The sequence below is a fragment of the Mobula hypostoma genome, chromosome 17 (genome assembly GCF_963921235.1).
Source record: "Mobula hypostoma chromosome 17, sMobHyp1.1, whole genome shotgun sequence".
Classification (NCBI taxonomy): Eukaryota; Metazoa; Chordata; class Chondrichthyes; order Myliobatiformes; family Myliobatidae; genus Mobula; species Mobula hypostoma.
This window is the reverse complement of record NC_086113.1, coordinates 13,342,839-13,361,865: the sequence shown is the minus strand read 5'-3', so window position 1 is coordinate 13,361,865 and position 19,027 is coordinate 13,342,839. Positions and strand designations below refer to the sequence as shown.

The window sequence follows — 19,027 nt, the reverse complement described above, 5'->3', positions numbered from 1 at the left end:
ATGGCGTCGCTCCTGGGATTAGCAACACAGTACGCTCAAGAGCCATACATACCTGAGCCCAAACCCTATGCTGGGGACCCAGGGAGGTGCCGGGCCTTCCTGTTACAATGCTCTCTGGTCTTTGAGCTACAGCCACGTACCTACACTTCAGATAAATCCAAGATTGCGCACATCACGGGGCTGTTACGAGGGGATGCCTTGGCTTGGGCAACCGCGATATGGGATAACCGATCAGAGGTTTCTTCCTCCTTCCTCTCCTTTGTTGCTGAAATGAGGAAGGTCTTCGAACAACCCATTCGTCGTAAAGACGCTGCCGGACGCTGCCAAATGCTGCTGACTCTTTGTCAGGGTTCGCGAAGCGTAGCAAGGTATTCCAACGAGTTCCGAACTTTAGCCGCAGATTCAGGGTGGAATGACAAGGCCCTACGGGAGGTGTTTCGACAGGATCTCTTGGACAAGATAAAGGATGAACTGGCAGCGAGGGACGACCCGGACTGTCTGGACACTCTGATCTCGCTAGCCACTAGGCTAGGCAGCATCTTTCCCTTTGGGTCTCAGCCTGAAACGTTGACTGTACCTCTTCCTAGAGATGCTGCCTGGCCTGCTGCGTTCACCAGCAACTTTGATGTGTGTTGAGAGAAAGAACCAGTTGCCCCGCTGCTCGGGGAAGCCCACGGTCCACCTTATCAGTCTCAGCCAGCCTCCCTTCCCCAGCCGCTCCAAGTGTAGCTCCTGCTCCGACCGTCCCCACCACCCTGGGGGAGGAACCGATGCAGCTGGGATGGAACCGTCTCTCCCGGCCAAACAAATTTGGAGGTGGAGAGCTGGGGATTGTTACTATTGTGGCCAGCCAGGACATTTGTGGGTTACCTGCCCTCAATGGCCAAAAGGGAAGGCTTACCAGTGAAAAGGGGAGCCCTCGTGAGCTGGACGATACTCCCTTCAGCCCCCCCCAAGACTCGGATGCAGATCCCGGCTACGGTGAATTACCAATGACAGTCCCTGTCCCTATCCGCTTTGGTGGATTCTGGTGCTGAGGGCAATCTGCTAGACGAAGACATAGCCTCCCAGGCTGGAATACCTCGTGAGCCGCTAACTGTCCCCCTGGAGGTTTGGGCCCTGGATGGTAAATGCTTGCTCGGGTGACCCACTGTACGCCGCCCCTGACCTTGATCCTATCCGGCAACCATCGGGAGGAGGTACGATTCAGTCTCATTCATCCACCTTGAGCCCCGGTAGTTCTAGGGTATCCATGGCTGACCCAACACAATCCCCACATCGACTAGTCTACCGGGAAGATAGCCAAATGGGGCTAGTCTTGCCACGCCAACTGTCTGCAGTCAGCCCCATCTCCCAGGGAAGCTACCGTGACCCTGCCTGTCCTGGAACCCCTCGATTTGTCCCGAGTTCCCACAGAATACCATGACCTGGGACAGGTATTCGGTAAACAACGGGCCCTTTCCCTGCCCCTGCACCGCCCATATGATTGTGCCATCGACCTTCTCCCCAGGGCCTGGCTACCCACCAGTTGCCTTTTTAACCTATCCCGACCGGAGGATAGGTTACAAAATGGACAGAATAATTAGGAAGAAGTTATTAATTATCTCTAGGTAAACAACAATCAACAATTATCCACTTCAAATGGAACCAGAATCAGGTTTGTCATTACTGACATACAGTACTGTGCAAACGTCTTGGGTGCGTATATATGGTTATGAGGACACGCAGTCCCCTTTTATCGTCATTTAGTAATGCATGCATTAAGAAATGATAAGAATCTTTTTCCAGAATGATATCACGAAAACACATGACAAACCGACTTAAAAACTAACAAAAAACACATAATTATAACATATAGTTACAACAGTGCAAAGCAATACCGTAATTTGATAAAAACAGACCATGGCACGGTAAAAGTCTCAGAGTCTCTCGAAAGTCCCATCATCTCACGCAGACTGTAAACCTCCAGCGCCGCCAACTTGCCGATGCAGCATCCCGGAAGCATCCGACCACAGTCTGACTCCGAGTCCATCCGAAAAACTCCGAGCCTCCGACCACCTATTCGACACCGAGCACCATCTCTGCAAAGTGTTTCGACCCCGGTCCCGGCAATAGGCAATACACAAAGCCGAGGATTTGGGGCCTTCGTCTCCGGAGATTCTCGATCGCATATATAGCTTGGACGCTTAAGGCTTTTGCATAGTATTGTATTTATCAACATGGAGTGGGAAGCAAGTTTGTAAATCTGGCTGGAGCAAAATACGATGGGAATGGCAAGGATGGGGTGTGGAACAGGTGACAGAGAAGGAATGCCAGGGTGGGGGTTGGTATAGGTGCAGGTACACACTGTCCTAAAACACCAGGCAAAGTCATTTGATTCCAAATAATTGGTTTATTGGTCATTACAGAATGCCTCTCTGGTACTTCCCACTCCCTCCCCTCTTCCTTCCCCTTTTCCCAGCCGTGATTCCCCTCTCCCTGTCCCCTTCCCATTCTCAGTCCACAATAGAGACCCATATTAGAATCAGGTTTATCATCACTCACATATATCAAGAAATTGTTTTTGTTTCTGGCAGCTATACAGTACAATACATAAAACACTACAGTACAGTGTAACAGTCAGGCACACTAGCTATATATGTGCCTAAGACTTTTGCACAGTACTGTATGGCAGAAAATTTGTTGCCTTGTAGCAGCAGGACAATAGAATACATTGAAAACTAGTTTGTATGAATTACAATCCCATTGAACAAAAATAGTGAGGTAATATTTATGGGTTGGTTCATTGTCCATTCAGAAATCTGCTGGTGGAGGGGAAGAAACTGTTCTTAAAATGTTAAGTGTGTATCTTCAGGCTCCTGTACCCTCTCCCTATGGTAGTAGTATGAAGAGGACATGTCCTAGGAGGCAGGGGTCTTTAATGGTTTTATCAGGCAATATCTTTTAAAGATGTCCTTGATGCTGTGGAGGCTACTGTTCATGCAAATTCAAAAGTAATTCTGCTCAAGCATTCTCTAATATAAACAACAGAAATTAAGGCAAACAACAGGAATTCTGCAGATGCTGGAAATTCAAGCAACACAGATCAAAGTTGCTGGTGAACGCAGCAGGCCAGGCAGCATCTCTAGGAAGAGGTACAGTCGACGTTTCGGGCCGAGGCCCTTCGTCAGGACTAACTGAAGGAAGAGTTAGTAAGAGATTTGAAGGGTGAGGCTTTTCATTCCAGGACGAGGGAGATGTCCTCCTTTTTTAAAGAAAGGGGCTTCCCTTCCTCCACCATCAACTCTGCTCTCAAACACACCTCCCCCATTTCATGCACATCTGCTCTCACTCCATCCTCCCGCCACCCCACTAGGAATAGGGTTCCCCTGGTCCTCACCTACCACCCCACCAGCCTCCGGGTCCAACATATTATTCTTCGTATCTTACGCCACCTCCAACGGGATCCAACCACTAAGCACATCTTTCCCTCCCCCGCCTCTGCTTTCCGCAGGGATTGCTCCCTATGCGACTCCCTTGTCCATTCGTTCCCCCCCATCCCTCCCCACTGATCTCCCTCCTGGCACTTATCCTTGTAAGCAGAACAAGTGCTACACATGCCCTTACACTTCCTCCCTTACCACCATTCAGGGCCCCAGACAGTCCTTCCAGGTGAGGCGACACTTCACCTGTGAGTCGACTGGGGTGATATACTGCGTCCGATGCTCCCGATGTGGCCTTCTATATATTGGCGAGACCCGACACAGACTGGGAGACCGCTTTGCTGAACACCTACGCTCTGTTCGCCAGAGAAAGCAGGATCTCCCAGTGGCCACAAATTTTAATTCCACATCCCATTCCCATTCTGACATGTCTATCCACGGCCTCCTCTACTGTAAAGATGAAGCCACACTCAGGTTGGAGGAACAACACCTTGTATTCCGTCTGAGTAGCTCCAACCTGATGGCACGAACATCGACTTCTCTAACTTCCGCTAATGTCCCACCTCCTCCTCGTACCCCATCCGTTATTTATTTTTATACACACATTCTTTCTCTCTCTCCTTTTTCTCCCTCTGTCCCTCTGACTATACCCCTTGCCCATCCTCTGGGTTCCCCCCCTTGTCTTTCTGCCCGGACCTCCTGTCCCATGATCCTCCCATATCCCCTTTGCCAATCACCTGTCCAGCTCTTGGCTCCATCTCCCCCTCCTGTCTTCTCCTATCATTTTGGATCTCCCCCCCCCCACTTTCAAATCTCTTACTAACTCTTCCTTCAGTTAATCCTGACGAAGGGTCTTGGCCCGAAACGTCGACTGTACCTCTTCCTAGAGATGCTGCCTGGGCCTGCTGCGTTCACCAGCAACTTTGATGTGTGTTAACAGAAATTAAGGAACTACTTCACTATTGAAAATTAGTCATCAGTAAATGAGGTATAATTGAGTTCTAAGCCATAATTGTTATCCAGAAAATTTGCATTGGGACTCAGCTAGAAGAGCTGTTGCTTCACAGTGAAGGAGACCCCAGCTTGGTCCTGACCTCAGGTGCTGACTGTGTGCAGTTTGCATATTCTCCCAATGATGCTCTGGATTCCAACAAAGTCCCCAAGTGGTGTAGTTTGGTGGGTAAGTTGCCTCTTGTGTGCAAGTGAACTGCAGAATCTGGGGCAACTTGTTGGAAAAATTGAGAAGAATAAAAAATGGGATTGATATAGGATTAGTGTAAATGGGTGGGTGATGGTTGGTGCGGACACAGAGCCTAAATGCCTGTTTCCATGTTGTCTCTCTGTGATTTTAAGTGAAAATTATCTTGCTATAAATAAAATAATTGAAATTTATTTCCTAAGTTAATTATTTCAAGATCCCCTTGTTTAAAAAAAACGAATTCTGAATTTATGTTAAATATGTGCTTAATATATTTGAGATTTCATTTAATGCTGGGGATTTATGTTTATTTTTATCTTGTGAACTATGTTAACATCAACTTAGAAACAGCACTTTTTACTTTATGCATACTTAAGAATTTTTAAATATTATTAACTGCTCACACAGCTTGATGACATCACAAAAAAACAAAATACTTCAGATGTTGGAAATATAAAAATAAAACCAGAGAAAACAGGAATTATTCAGTAGGTCAAGTGAAACAAAATAGAGTGAATGTTTTGGGACATTCACCTCAGCACATCACAGAAACCAGCCTCCCCTCAATGGACTCTTTCTGCACTTCACGATGCCTCAGTAAAGCAGCCAGCATAGTCATAGACCCCACCCATCCCAGGTGTTTGCTCTGCTCTTCTCTCCTGTCGGCTAGATGATATAAAAACCTCAAGTCACGCATTACTTGTCTGAAGGACAGCTTCTATCCCGCTGTTGTAAGACTACTGAACGGCTCCCCAGTACGGTAAAGAGGAATTGACCTCACAAACCACATCGTTTTGACCTTGCAGCTTATTGTCTACCTTCATTGCACTTTCTCTGTAAGTATTACATTTTATTCTGAATTATGTTGATGTTTTATCTTGTATTACCTTGAAGTAATGGATTGATCTGCTTGAATGGTGTGTAAGACAAGCTTTTCACTGTACCTCAGTGCATGTGAGTTTTATTTTCTTTCTAGATTCATTGTATGGCTTGACACAATGAATATAGGAATATCAGGCAGACGCCTTACATTGAACTCATTGAATTTTCCTATATCTCTCTTAATGATGATCATCGATCGTATTCTTTGACTGTCATTTGCTCTCGGGGCCTACCGGGACTTCAATCATTGCAAGCAGTTGCTTGTTTTGGTGGGGCAGCAGGATATTTTAAAAAAAAGCTCGGGGCTTTTCAGGATTTTTCAGTGGGCTTCAATCATTACGATCTACTAGGCAGTTGGCAAAAGCCAACAAAATGAAGTGAGGTTTAAGTGGAACCGCCAGTATTAGAGTAGTTAAGTTTTGGCTCAAGAGGCTTACACAAGAAGAGGTGAAGGCTCTAGCTAAATTTTTGGTAAGCTTCTATCTTTCTTTGTGAATTAGTACATAGCTAGTGCAGTGAGAATAGGTCCAGGGCCAGTGGTATATTCTTAATGTGAAATGTGACCTCCAGTCTCCCTGATATCTACACTTACACCAAGTGCATACAGAAGCAGCTCCTTACAAGCCATGTTAGGGAACTGGAGATGCAGCTGGAAGACTGCCAGCTCATATGGAAGAATGAGGAAGTGACAGATAAGAATTATGAGGAGGTAGTCACCCCTAAGTTAAAGGAGGCAAGTAAATCGGTGACTGACAGGAGAGGGAAATGGAATTGGCCTATAGTGCAGACCAGGGGAAAACTGCAACGACTGCTGTCCTTGGTTACAGCGAAAGGACACAGAACTGGGTTGAGAAGTGGCAGATGGAGTTCAACCCAGATAAGTGTGAAGTGGTTCATTTTGGTAGGTCAAATTTGAAGACAGAGCATATTATTAATGGTAAGACTCTTGGCAGTGTGGAGGATCAGAGAGTTCTTGGGGTCCGTGTCCATAGGAGACTCAAGGCTGCTGCACAGGTTGACATTGTTGTTAAGAAGGTGTATGGTGTGTTGGCATTCATCAACCATGGGATTGAGTTCAAGAGCCGTGAGGTAATGTAACAGCTACATAAGATCTTGGTCAGACCCCACTTGGAGTACTGTGTTCAGTTCTGGTCACCTCACTACAGGAAGGATGTGGATACTATAGAAAGAGTGCAGAGGAGATTTACAAGGATGTTTCCTGGATTGGAGAACATGCCTTAGAGAACAGGTTAAGTGAACTTGGCCTTTTCTCCTTGGAGCGACGGAGCGTGAGAGGTGACTTGATAGAGGTGTATAAGATGATGAGAGGCATTGATTACGTGAGCAACCAGGGGCTTTTTCCCAGGGCTGAAATGGTTAACACGAGGGGGCATAGTTTTAAGGTGCTTGGAAGTAGGTACAGAGGGGATATCAGGGTAAATTTTTTATACAGAGAGTGGTGGGTGTGTGGAATGCTCTGCCGGTGACAGTGGTGGAGGTGGATACAATGGAGTCTTTTAAGACAGGGGTCCCCAACCTTTTTTGCACCGCGGACCGGTTTAATATTGGCAATATTCTTGCAGAGCGGCCAACCGGTGGGGGGGGGGGGCAGGTGGATGTCCAAGTAAGTTAAACTCACCTCAACATGTCTTTTACAGTTGGGGTTGCCAACTTTCTCACTCCCAAATAAGGGACAAAAGTAGCAGTCAAATCCCGGGACACTTTACCCCAAGAAAGACTACCATGACCATGAAGCCTTGCGTGGGCACCTGTGTGCGCATGCATGACGTGCGCACGTGCCGATTTTTTTTCTCCCCCACAAATCGGTATTGCCTTCATCTTCCCGACTACACTGTACATACATTATTTCTACTTTATATAGGCTGTGTATTTATCATATCATTCCTGCTTTGACTATACGTTAGTGTTATTTATTTTCGGTTTTATGTGTTATTTGGTATGATTTGTTAGGTTATTTTTTGGGTCTGGGAACGCTCAAAAATTTTTCCCGTATAAATTAATGGTAACTGCTTCGCTTCACGCCATTTCAGCATGAAAGGTTTCATAGGAATGCTGTACCTTAGTGGGGGAATACGTGACAAACCAATTTAGCCTAATATACGGGATGTCCCGGCAAATACAGGGCAGTTGGCAACCCTATGTTCAAGTTCAACAGTGCGTGACGGGGAATGAGGAAAGGTGCAGCTGACTCATATCGTTTCCTCACGGCCCGGTAGCACATGCTTTGCGGCCTGGTGGTTGGGGACCGCTATTTTAAGAGACTCTTAGGTAGGTACATGGAGCTTACAAAAATAGAGGGCTATGCAGTAGGGTAATTATAGGCAGTTTCTAGAGTAGGTTACATGATTGGCACAGCATTGTGGGCCAAAGGGCCTGTAATGTGCTGTAGATTTCCATGTTTTATGTTTTATAACTCTGTGGCTGGTTGAGATGGGCTCTGTGGCTGAGAGAGGCCAGGGGGAGAAGAAGAGTGTAGTAGTGATAGGGGATTCCATAATTAGAGGAACAGACAGGAGATGTGTGGGCATGAAAGAGACAGCTTGTGACCTCCCAGGTGCTGGGGTCAGGTCCACAGCATTCCAAAGGGGGAGGGTGAACAGCTAGTAGATATTGATACTGACTACATTGGTAGGAAGAGGGGGTTAAGTAGAAAACTGAAAAGTAAGACCCTGAGCATTATAATCTAACTCCACTTGGAGTATGTGAGTAGGTTTTGCCCCTTATCTAAGAAAGGATGTGCTGGCATTGGAAAGGGTCGGGGAGGTTTATGAGAATGATCCCAGAAATGAAAGGGTTAATGTATGAGTAGTGTTTGATTGGTCCGCACTGTACTCACTGGAGTTTAGAAGCATGAGGTGGGGATCTAATTGAAACCCATCAAATACTAAAAGTCCTAGATGGAGTGGACATGGGGAGGATGTTTCCTATGGTGCAAAAGCCGAAGACCAGCGGGCAGTCTCCGAATAGGAGGATGCACCTTTAGAACAGAGATGAGGAATTTATTTAGCCAGAGGGTGGTGAATCTGAAATTCATTGCCAAAGGCAGTGGTGGATCCAAATCATTGGGTTATTTAAAGTGGAGGTTGATAGGTTCTTGATTAATAAGGGCATCGAAGATTACAGGGAGAATGCAGGAGAGTGCGGTTGAGAGGGAACGGACGATGGGTGAAGTGGCTAATTCTGCTTCTATGTCTTATACTCTCAATTTTTAAAATTAAATTCTGAACTGAGACAGCAGCTCCATGAGCAGTAGTGATGGAATTGGGTATGGTATCATTTAAAAAGCACTCCAATTGGTTGCTGAACTATTGTTAAAGAACATCTTGTTGCAACAATCACATCTAATTAAACCTACCATGATAAAATGGAGATGATGTGAATATAATGACGATGCTGATGTTGTGAAGAAAGTTCTTGGCCTGAAACATCAACTGTTTATTCATTTCCATCAATGCTGCCAGACCTACTGAATTCATCCAGCATTTTGTATGTGTTGCTCTGGATTTCCAGCATTTGCAGAATCTCATGTTTCTAATGTGAATAGAGTAGATCAAGGTTATAACCCACAATCAATTCACGTAGATCCTCCTTTACAAAACAATCAGGATTTATTGATTTTAATCTACAACTGAAATCCATGACAACCCATCACTGAAGGGCAGTTTTAATTCTCCCTGATGGATGGCAAAGGAAGAGGAGAGCAACTAAAATGGATTGGCTCCATTTCCTGATGATTTGTGCATTCAATAGTTTGGTTTCAGTTGTGAATGGAGATCCAGAGAAGCTTTGGTAATATACACCTTCAGCCAGTGACACAGTGGGAACCCAATGGAAACTGGACCAGCTGCAGTAATGATCATCCACAGTAATAATCATCCCATCAGTTAAGCTAATTAGCAATATATTAAAGGCAAAAGATGTGAGCTGTTTTGGTTTGACAGGTACATTTTTTTGTGGATGAAAAACAAGTGCAGCTATCTCATCTTGGGCAAAGCCTACAAATAGTCATCTATTGTATCTGGTGCTCACAGTACAGCCTTCTCTACATTGATGAGAGGAGGACCACTTCACACCTTCACTCTTGTCTGCTACAAAAGGCCGGATTTCCTGGTAGCCACTACAGTACTGTGCTGTAATGTTGTATTTCAATTTGACTTCCCTTTCCCATTCTGACATGTTGGTCTATTGCCTCCACCACTGCCATGATGAGGCCTCACTCAGGTTAGAGGAGTAACACATTATATTTCATTTGGGTAGCTTCCAATCTGATGACATGACATGAACTTTTAGTATCTTCTCCCTTTTTTTCATTCTGAATCCCCACTCACCTCCACTTCACCCACTGTCCACTGTCCTCTCCTATCAGGTTACTTCTTCATCCGACTACCTCTTCCTAACTTCTTATTTCAACCCTACTTTCACCACCCACCACTTTCCCCCTCACCTGGTTTCACCTTGTATTCCCTCCTCACCCCCTGCCACCTTATTCTGGCTTCTGCCCCCTTTCTTTCCAGTCCTAATGATGAGCCTCAGCTTGAACGTCGATGCTTTATTCCTCTGCATAAATGCTGCCTGTTTTGTTGAGTTCCTCCAGCATTTTGTATGTGTTGCTCAAGATTCCCAGCATCTGCAGAATCTCTTGTGTACACAGCTCAGTCTTGTGTGATGTGCCAGCTCCCAGAAAGACAGTATTATGGCGCTACAAAACAAGTATACTGCTTTGGATACTTTTGTGGAGGATGACCTCCCAGGAGGATGCCACGGCGACCAGGTTATCGGCACTGAGCATGGTGCAGAAGGGAAAGAGAGAGAAGAAGGGAGCAGCAGTGATAGGGGACTTGATAGTGAGGGGAACAGACAGGAGATTCTATGAGCATGAACAGGACATCGAGATGGTATGTTGCCCCCCCAGGTGCCAGGGTCAGGGATGTCTCAGATTGCGTGCACATTTTGGAGAGGGACGGGGAGCAGCCAGATGTCTTGGTACATATTGGTACCAATGACATGGGAAGGAAAAGCAATGAGGTCCTGAAAAGAGAATTTAGAGAGCTAGGTATGAAGCTGAGAAGCAGGACCTCCCAGGTACTAATTTGTGGATTGCTACTTGTGCCAGGCACCAGTGAGGGTAGAAGCAGGATGATTTGGCAGATAAATGTGTGGCTGAGAAGCTGGTGCAGGGGGCAACGCTTCAGATTCTTGGATAATTGCGATCTCTTCTGGGGGAAGGTATGACCTGTCAAAAGTGAGGGGTTGCACCTGACCTGAAGGGGACCAATATTTTCATGGGCAGGTTTGTAATGAGTATTGTAATGAGCTATACTAGATTGGGTGTGATGTAGTGAGCTATTGGGGAAGGTTTAAACCAACTTGGTAGTGGGGTTGGGAACAGGAGTGAAGAAACTCAGGAAATGACGGATGGTAAAAAAGTAAAGATAGTGTGCAGTCAGATTGTCAGGAAGGGCAGGCAGGTGATGGGACTTAGCTGCAGCCAACAGGCTGAGTATCAAATCATTAGGGATGCAGAGTCAGAAAGGACAGCAAATACAGTATTCAAGGAGTTGTATCCAAATGCATGTAGTATAAGAAATAAGGTGGATGATCTTGTTGGAATATTACAGATTGCCAGGTATGATATTGTAGCCGTCACTGAATTGTGGCTGAAGGACGATTGTAGCTGGGGGCTGAATGTCTAAGGTTACACATTGTATCGGAGGAATCGGAAGGTAGACAGAGGGGGTGCTGTGGCTCTACTGGTAAAGAATGGCATCAAATCAGTAGAAAGATGTGACATAGGATCGGATAACGTTGAATTCTTGTGGGTTGAATTAAAAAAACTGCAAGGGTGAAAGGACGTTGATGGCAGTTATATACAGGCCTCCCATCAGAGGCTGGGAGGTAAACCATAGGTTACAGCCAGAAATAAAAAAGGAGAGTCAAAAAGGTAATGTTATGGTAGTCATGGGAGATTTTAACATGCAGGTCGATTGGGAAAATCAGGTTGGTAATGGATCTACGAGATAGCCTTTTAAAGCAGTTTGTCATTGAGCCTACTTGGGGATCAGCTATACTAGATTGGGTGTTATGTAATGAACCGGAGATAATTAGGGAGCTTAAGGTAAAAGAACCCTTAGGAACCAGTGATCACAATATTTAACAGAGAGAAAGTAAAGTCTGATGTAGCAGTATTTCAGTGGAGTAAGGCAAATTACAGTGGTATGAGAGAGGAGTTAGCCAAAGTAAAATGGAAGGAAAGGCGTGCGTTTCTGGGAAAAATGAGGAAAGTGAAGGAATACTCAAATGGTAAAATAGTACAACCGTGGCTGACGAGGGAAGTCAAAGCTATTGTAAAAGCAAAAGAAAGAGCATGCAACAAAGCAAAAATGAGTGGGAAGATAGAGGATTGAGAAGTTTTTAAAAACCTACAGAGAGCAACTAAAAAAATCATTAGAAGGGAAAAGATGTAATATGGAAGCAATTTAGCAAATAATATCAAAGTGGAAAGTAGAAGTTTTTTCAAGTATGTTACAAATAAAAGAAATGAGAGTGGATATAGAACTGCTAGAAGATGAGGCAGGAGAAATAATAATGGGGGACAAGGAGATGGCTGCTGAACTAAATGGGTATTTTGCATCAGTCTTCACTGTGGAAGACACTAGCAGTATGCCTGATGTTGTAGTGTATGAAAGCAGAGAAGTGGGTGCAGTTATTGTACCAAGAGAGAAGGTGCTCAAAAACTTGAAAGACCTGAAGTCACCTGGACCAGATGACCTGCACCCTCAAATTCTGAAAGAGGTAGCGTTAGAGATTGTGGTGGCATTAGAAATGAGCTTTCAAAAATCAGTGGACTCTGGCATAATACCAGAGGACTGGAAAATTGCAAACGTTACTCTGCTCTTTAAGAAAGGAGGAAGGTAGCAAAAAGGAAATTATAGACCAGTTAGCCTGACTTCAGTGGTTGGAAAGATGTTAGAGTCAATTGTTAAGGATGAGGTGATGGAAAACTTAGTGCCACAGGACAAGATAATACAAAGTCAGCATGGTTTCCTTCAGGGAAAATCCTGCCTGACAAACCTGTTGGAATCCTTTGAAGAGATTACAAGTAGGATAGATAAAGGGGATACAGCGAACGTTGTGTATCTGGACTTTCAGAAGACATTTGACAACGTGCCACACATGAGGCTGCTTACCAAATTAAGAGCCCATGGTATTACAGGAAAGTTACTAACACAGTTAGAGCATTGGCTGATTGGTAGGAGGCAGCGAGTGGGAATAAAAGGATCCTTTTCTGGTTGGCTGCCAGTGACCAGAGGTGTTCCACAGGGGTTGGTGTTGGGATCACTTCTTTTTATGCTGTTTATAAATGAGTTAGATGATGGAATAGATGGCTTTGTTGCCAAGTTTGCAGATGATACGAAGATTGGTGGAGGGGCAGGTAGTGTTGAGGAAACAGATAAGATGCAGAAGGACTTAGACAGATTAGGAGAATGGACAAGAAAGTGGCAAATGAAACACAATGTTGGAAAATGCATGGTCATGCACTTTGGTAGTAAAAATAAATGTGTGGATTATTTTCTAAACGGGGAGAAAATCCAAGAATCTGAGTTGCAGAAAAACTTGAGAGTCCTTGTGCAGAACACCCTAAAGTTTAACTTGCAGGTTGAGTTGGTGGTGAGGAAGGCAAATGCCATGTTCGCATTCATTTCAAGAGGTCTGGAATACAAGGACAAGGATGTGATGCTGAGGCTCTATAAGGTACTGGTGAGGCCTTACCTTGAGTATTGTGAAAGTTTTGGGCCCCTCATCTTAGAAAAGATGTGCTGGCATTGGAGAGGGTCCAGAGGACGTTCACAAGGATAGTTCCAGGCATTAAAGAGTTATCATACAAGGAATGTTTGATGGCTCTGAGTCTGTACTCGCTGGAATTCAGAAGGATGAGGGGGAGATCTCATTGAACCCTTTCGAATGTTGAAAGGCCTACAGACAATAGATGTGGAAAGGATGTTTCCCATGGTGGGAGAGTCCAGGACAAGAGGGCATAGCCTCAGGATAGAGGGGCACCCTTTCAAAACAGAGACGTGGAGAAATTTCTTTAGCCAAGGTGTGGTGAACTTGTGGAATTTGTTGCCACATGCAGCTGTGGAGGCCATGTCGTTGGGTGTATTTAAGGCAGAGATTGATAGGTTCTTGATTGGACATCGCATCAAAGGTTATGAGGAGAAGGCCGGGATCTGGGGTTGAGAAGGAGATAGGAATAAGGATCAGCCGTGATTGAATGGTGGAGCAGACTTGGTGGGTCAGATGGCCTAATTCTGTTCCTGTGTCCTATGGTCTACATGTCTTTGGAAAATGGAACTTATGGATGCTTGAAGATTGGTGTGTTCAATTTTGGTTCAAATCAAATTTTGCTGCTGATGACAATGATGCAAACTTGAATCTCATGCAATAACAAAAATGTTGTCTTTCATATTGTATTTTCACACATTTTTGTTAAAATTTTAGTTTTTTTGTTATCTGTTCTATACTAGTGGAAGAGCATCAAGTTCTCTTGGCCAATAATTACTTGCGAATGTATTGTCATGGCAGATATTCAGATGAAGAGCAGCTATTTCTATCTCTTGAATGACATTGTTAAAACATTCCAATACTTAACCTGAAAGTTTATGTAGAAAACAACACTTACATTACCCTCTGATAATCTTTATTGTGATACTTCTAATATTTTGGATTTTTATTTAAGACTAAATTAGTTCCATTGTTGAATTCTGGAATAGCACCAAGCCCCCTGCAAACACTGAAAATGGAAGGCTGTGTTAATGAGACCAACTTTGTCATTTTGGAGGAGGGGGTCATTGCCATGGATGTCATTGGCCAGAAGATCAATGAGAAAAAGCTCACACTGAGTATTGACATGATGTTATGCCAGTAGTAAATTTCAGATTGTCATAATCAAAAGGTACATGTCATTCTTCTGCTTATTCAAGGATAACAAGTTCTGACACTATTAATCTTGACAATATATTCAAAAAAGGAATTACATATCAAATGTCTGAAGTTATAGTAATCCTCAAGGAATGCTAGTAACATAAAAGTAAATTATCTTCTACTGTGATAAAGTGGCCGAGCTCATTAATATCAAATTAATTATTTCTGGCATTCATTGATACTATGATCCATTTATCAGAACATCAACATACAGTACTATGCAAAAGTCTTGTATGTGACAAGACCTGTATGTGGGTCTCTATTGTGGACGAAGAGTGGAAAGAGGGCAAGGAGAGGGGAATTATGGTTGGAAAAACGGGAAGGGAAAGGGGAGGGAGCAGGAAACATCAGAGATGAAACACCAGAGTAATGATCAATAAACCAATTGTTTGGAATCAAATGACCTTGCCTAGTATCTCAGGGCCCAGTGTCGCCACCGCCCCTAGCACTCCTTCTCTGCACCTCCACACCTCTCCCACAGCACTCCACCCTCGTCATTCCCAACAGTCTTTTCTCTCACCAGATTTACAAACGTACTCTCCGCTGCACATTGACAAAGAGAGTACTTTGCAAAAGTAGTAGGTGCCTAAGAGTTTTGCACAGTACTGCATCTACAAATAAAACTATTACTTTGTATGAAACAACACAGACAAGATGCTGGAAAAAGTCAGCAGGTCAGGCAGCCTGTAATAAGGCAAATAAACAATCAACATTTCAGGCTGAGACCCTTCATCAGACTCCATAGATGCTGCCTGATCTGCTGAGTTCTCCCTGAATTTTGCATACACTGCTGCAGATTTCCAGCACCTACAGTCTCTCTTGTGTCACTTGTTTGTGTCAGTGATTTTTACTCCAGCAACTTGGTGATAATGGGAACATATCTGAACCCGAACCCAACTCTCCTCGTTGCCTTCTTGGATTTTTTCTGTGGGAGCTATCTTGCTACATTCCAGTCAGGATCCTATGGAAGAGTAAGGCCCCAATACAATTTTAATGGGGAATTGCGGGTCAATTTTTCTAATTAAGCGTGCCCTCTACAAATGATTAGTGTATGGGCAGTGCAGTGTTAAAATCTAGACTTTCAATCCTGCGGATGGGCAGCAGGTGCATTGTTTTTTAGTTGTTTGAATGTTTAATTTTTAATTGTTTTTAGATTTATAAGACTGGTTTTGAGGACAGAGAGGAGTTAGGGGTCAGGTTACGGTTTAGGAGCAGGAGTGCGTGGGTATCAGAGGTAAGGCTGGAGTCTAAGTCTCCACTCCACATTTGAAGACCGGCGCCGCAGACGTGGGACATCTGTGGTCGGAAGCCAGACCGGCAGAAAATGGATGAAGTCACCCACACACTACCCCACCACCCCCGCCACCTCCGGTCAGCAGCAAGATGTTGGTGGGTTCCGGAGTTGGAGTTCCTTGTGGGCAGGAACAAATGAGTTCCAACAACCCCCTTATTTTGCAAATTAGTGAGACCAGATTTCGAGGTCTAGTATTCACGTCCTGTCATCAGTGAGCCTGGAGCTTGATGCCCGGTGCTCGGTGATCAGCATGTCCTGGGATTGATGCCGAGAATCAAGCCTTGAGGCCCAAGAGTTTAATCGGAAGTCTGGAAATCAAGGCCTGTTAGCTGGAGACAAATCTGTGAATCTCTGTAAGTCTGCCTGAGGGGTTGAAGCCCAGTATCTGCAGGTCTGAGTCCGTGTCTGCTGGAGATAAAGGAATGTGCGTGTGCATGTCTTGTGCTTGTTGTGTTCTGTGTTGTTCTGCCGAGCATCGTGGGTATGCTATGTTGATGCCGGAATGTGTGGTGACACCTGTGGGCTGCCCCCAGCACATCCTGTGGTGATTTGATTGTTACCACAAGTGACACATTTCACTGTACACGTACACGTGACAAATAAACTTGAATCTTGAATCAAAGGAATCAAAGTGAAGTGGTAAATGGGAGGGAAATAAATACAAATGTCTTTTAAATACTGCTTAGAAAAATAGGTTCCTCTGTCTAAAACAAATGGAGAAAGTATCAAGAACACCTCAGATCAATCTTTACCATTCAGGTATAAATTACGGCTTTTAGTTAAAAATGTAATAGATCTTTCACAGCAACTAAGTGGTACAGTACTTCAAGGTGCTGATCATAACATCATTTGTCAGAACAGGACCAGTCAGTGAGAAATAAAAATTCATTAGTTCAAGCTCGTGCAAACTGCCTGTTCAATTATGGATTTAGAGGGGGCACAAATAAAATGTTGGTTATGACATTTTTACGTGCTTTGGGTTGGTTTCTACATTTATTTCCTCACAAATAAATGTAGTTATCCCAAATAAATTGAATCTTCCGTTGGGGAAAATGACTGGCATCATATAAATGATGTCAAATGCCAAACTTTACATCGTCACCTCTGTTACCTTGAGCAATCAAACAACTTTATTCTGATATTTAATTATGGCATATTGAATGAATGGTGAAATCTAATGTGGTTTCTGTGTGAAAATTGGAGAACATCACACAGCACAGAAACCGGCCCTTCAACCCATCATATATCTTGTATATCATAGTAAACCCTTTAGAACATAGAACAGGACTGCACAGGAATGGGACTTTTGGCTGACAATATTGTGCCAAACTACAAACGTTCGTAATTATGTCAATAATTAAAAGCCCACTAAACTAGTCCTTTCTACCTACACAAATCCACATCTCTCCATTCTCTGTATAGGCATGTGCCTCTCTGAGAGCTTCTTAAATGGTTCCATCATATTTGTTTCCACAACCAAGCTTGGCAGCGCTCTCTAGGCAACTACCAGTCTGCGTTTAAAAAAAATTTGTCCTGCTCCTCTCCTTTGAACTTGCTGCCTCTCACCTTTAATATATACCCTCTAAAATTAGACCTTTTGACCCTGGTGAGTAGGATATCGGCTGTCTATCTATGCCCTTCATAATCTTACAACTTTCTATCAGGTCTCCCCTCAGCTTCTGCCATTCCAGTTTGCCCAACCCCTCTTCATAGCATAGGCAGCATCCTGATAAACCTCTCCACAGTCTCCACATCCTTCCTGAAAATGGACAACCGGAATTGAAGGCAATATTTCAGATGCGGGCTAACCAGAGTTTTATAAAGCTCCAACATAATTTCCTGACTCTTGAACTCAATGCCTCTATTAACAAAGACTAGATTGCCATATGATTTCTTTACCACCCTATCAAGATACTTCTAAGAATACTGATGACAAGAGCTAAAAGTAAGATACAAGCTGAAATAGGTAAAGAACAATGTGGTTTTGTGAAAGACAAAGGTACAAGAAACGCAATATTGATGTTAAGGATACTATCAGAACGAGCTATTCAAGTGCAAAAAAATTTGTTTGTTTTATCGACTACACAAAAGCATTTGATAAAGTGAAGCACAATAAGTTATTTGAAATATTACAGAAAACTCTAGACCTAGATTCGAAAGACCTCCGCCTAATCAGAAATCAGTACTGGAAACAAACTGCCGCTGTAAGAATAGATGGAGAAGTGAGTCAGTTTACGAAAATCAAGAGAGGCGTTAGACAATGGTGTGTTTTCTCCCCTGATTTAATTAACGTGTACAGTGAAACAATATTACAAAAAATAAGAGACATCTTGGGAATCAAAGTTGGCAGTGAAAACATCAATAATTTCAAATATGCAGATGACACTGTGTTAATTGCAAGTACGGAGGAAGAAAGACAAAAACTTAATTCATATAATTGTTGAAGAAAGTGCAAAAATGGGTCTACCTATCAATTGCAAAAAGACAATGTATGCAGGCTGAGAATAAATGGGGAAGACATAAAACAAGTACAAAACTTTTGCTACTTAGGAAGCTGGGTGACATCAGATGGCAGGTGCGACATGGACATCAAAAGAAGAATAGGGATGGCAAAAGACACCTTTACGAGAATGAAGAGTATACTGACCAATACTAAACTAGGCATGACAACCCACCTCAGAGTACTGAAATGTTACGTTTATCCAGTTATGTTACATGGCTCAGAATGTTGGACAATATCTAGTAACATGAGGAAACGAATTGTAGCAGCAGAGATGTGGTTTTTGAGGAGGATGCAAAGACTATCATGGACGAAACGAATATCTAATGAGGATGTCATGAACAGAGCAAACACAAAAATAGAAATAATGTATGAGATCATGCAAAGGCAATGTAACTTCATTGGACATGTGATTAGGAAAGAGGAGTTAGAATGCATGGTAATTCTGGGAAAGATTGAAGGGAAGAAAGCAAGAGGAAGACAAATGATGATGGAGACAGCAGCCAGAGAACTGGAAATGAATACCAATGAATTGTTCCACTTGACCCGAAAAAGGAGTGTGTGGGCCATGGCAGTCAAAGCTCAAACTGGGCATGGCACCTGATGATGACGACTACCCTATCAATGACGACCGACTATGATTATCTTAAAATTACAAATTAGATCGACATAGCCTTGTGCTTATTACATAAATCTGGTTACTAGTTTTTGAAGTAGAGACCAACAGA

At 43.7% G+C, this 19,027-nt stretch overlaps 1 pseudogene; it reads left to right on the top strand.

Annotated features, from left to right (window-relative positions):
- Nucleotides 1–19,027, top strand: part of LOC134357931 (ornithine decarboxylase-like) — a 34,414-nt pseudogene continuing 15,387 nt past the window's right edge.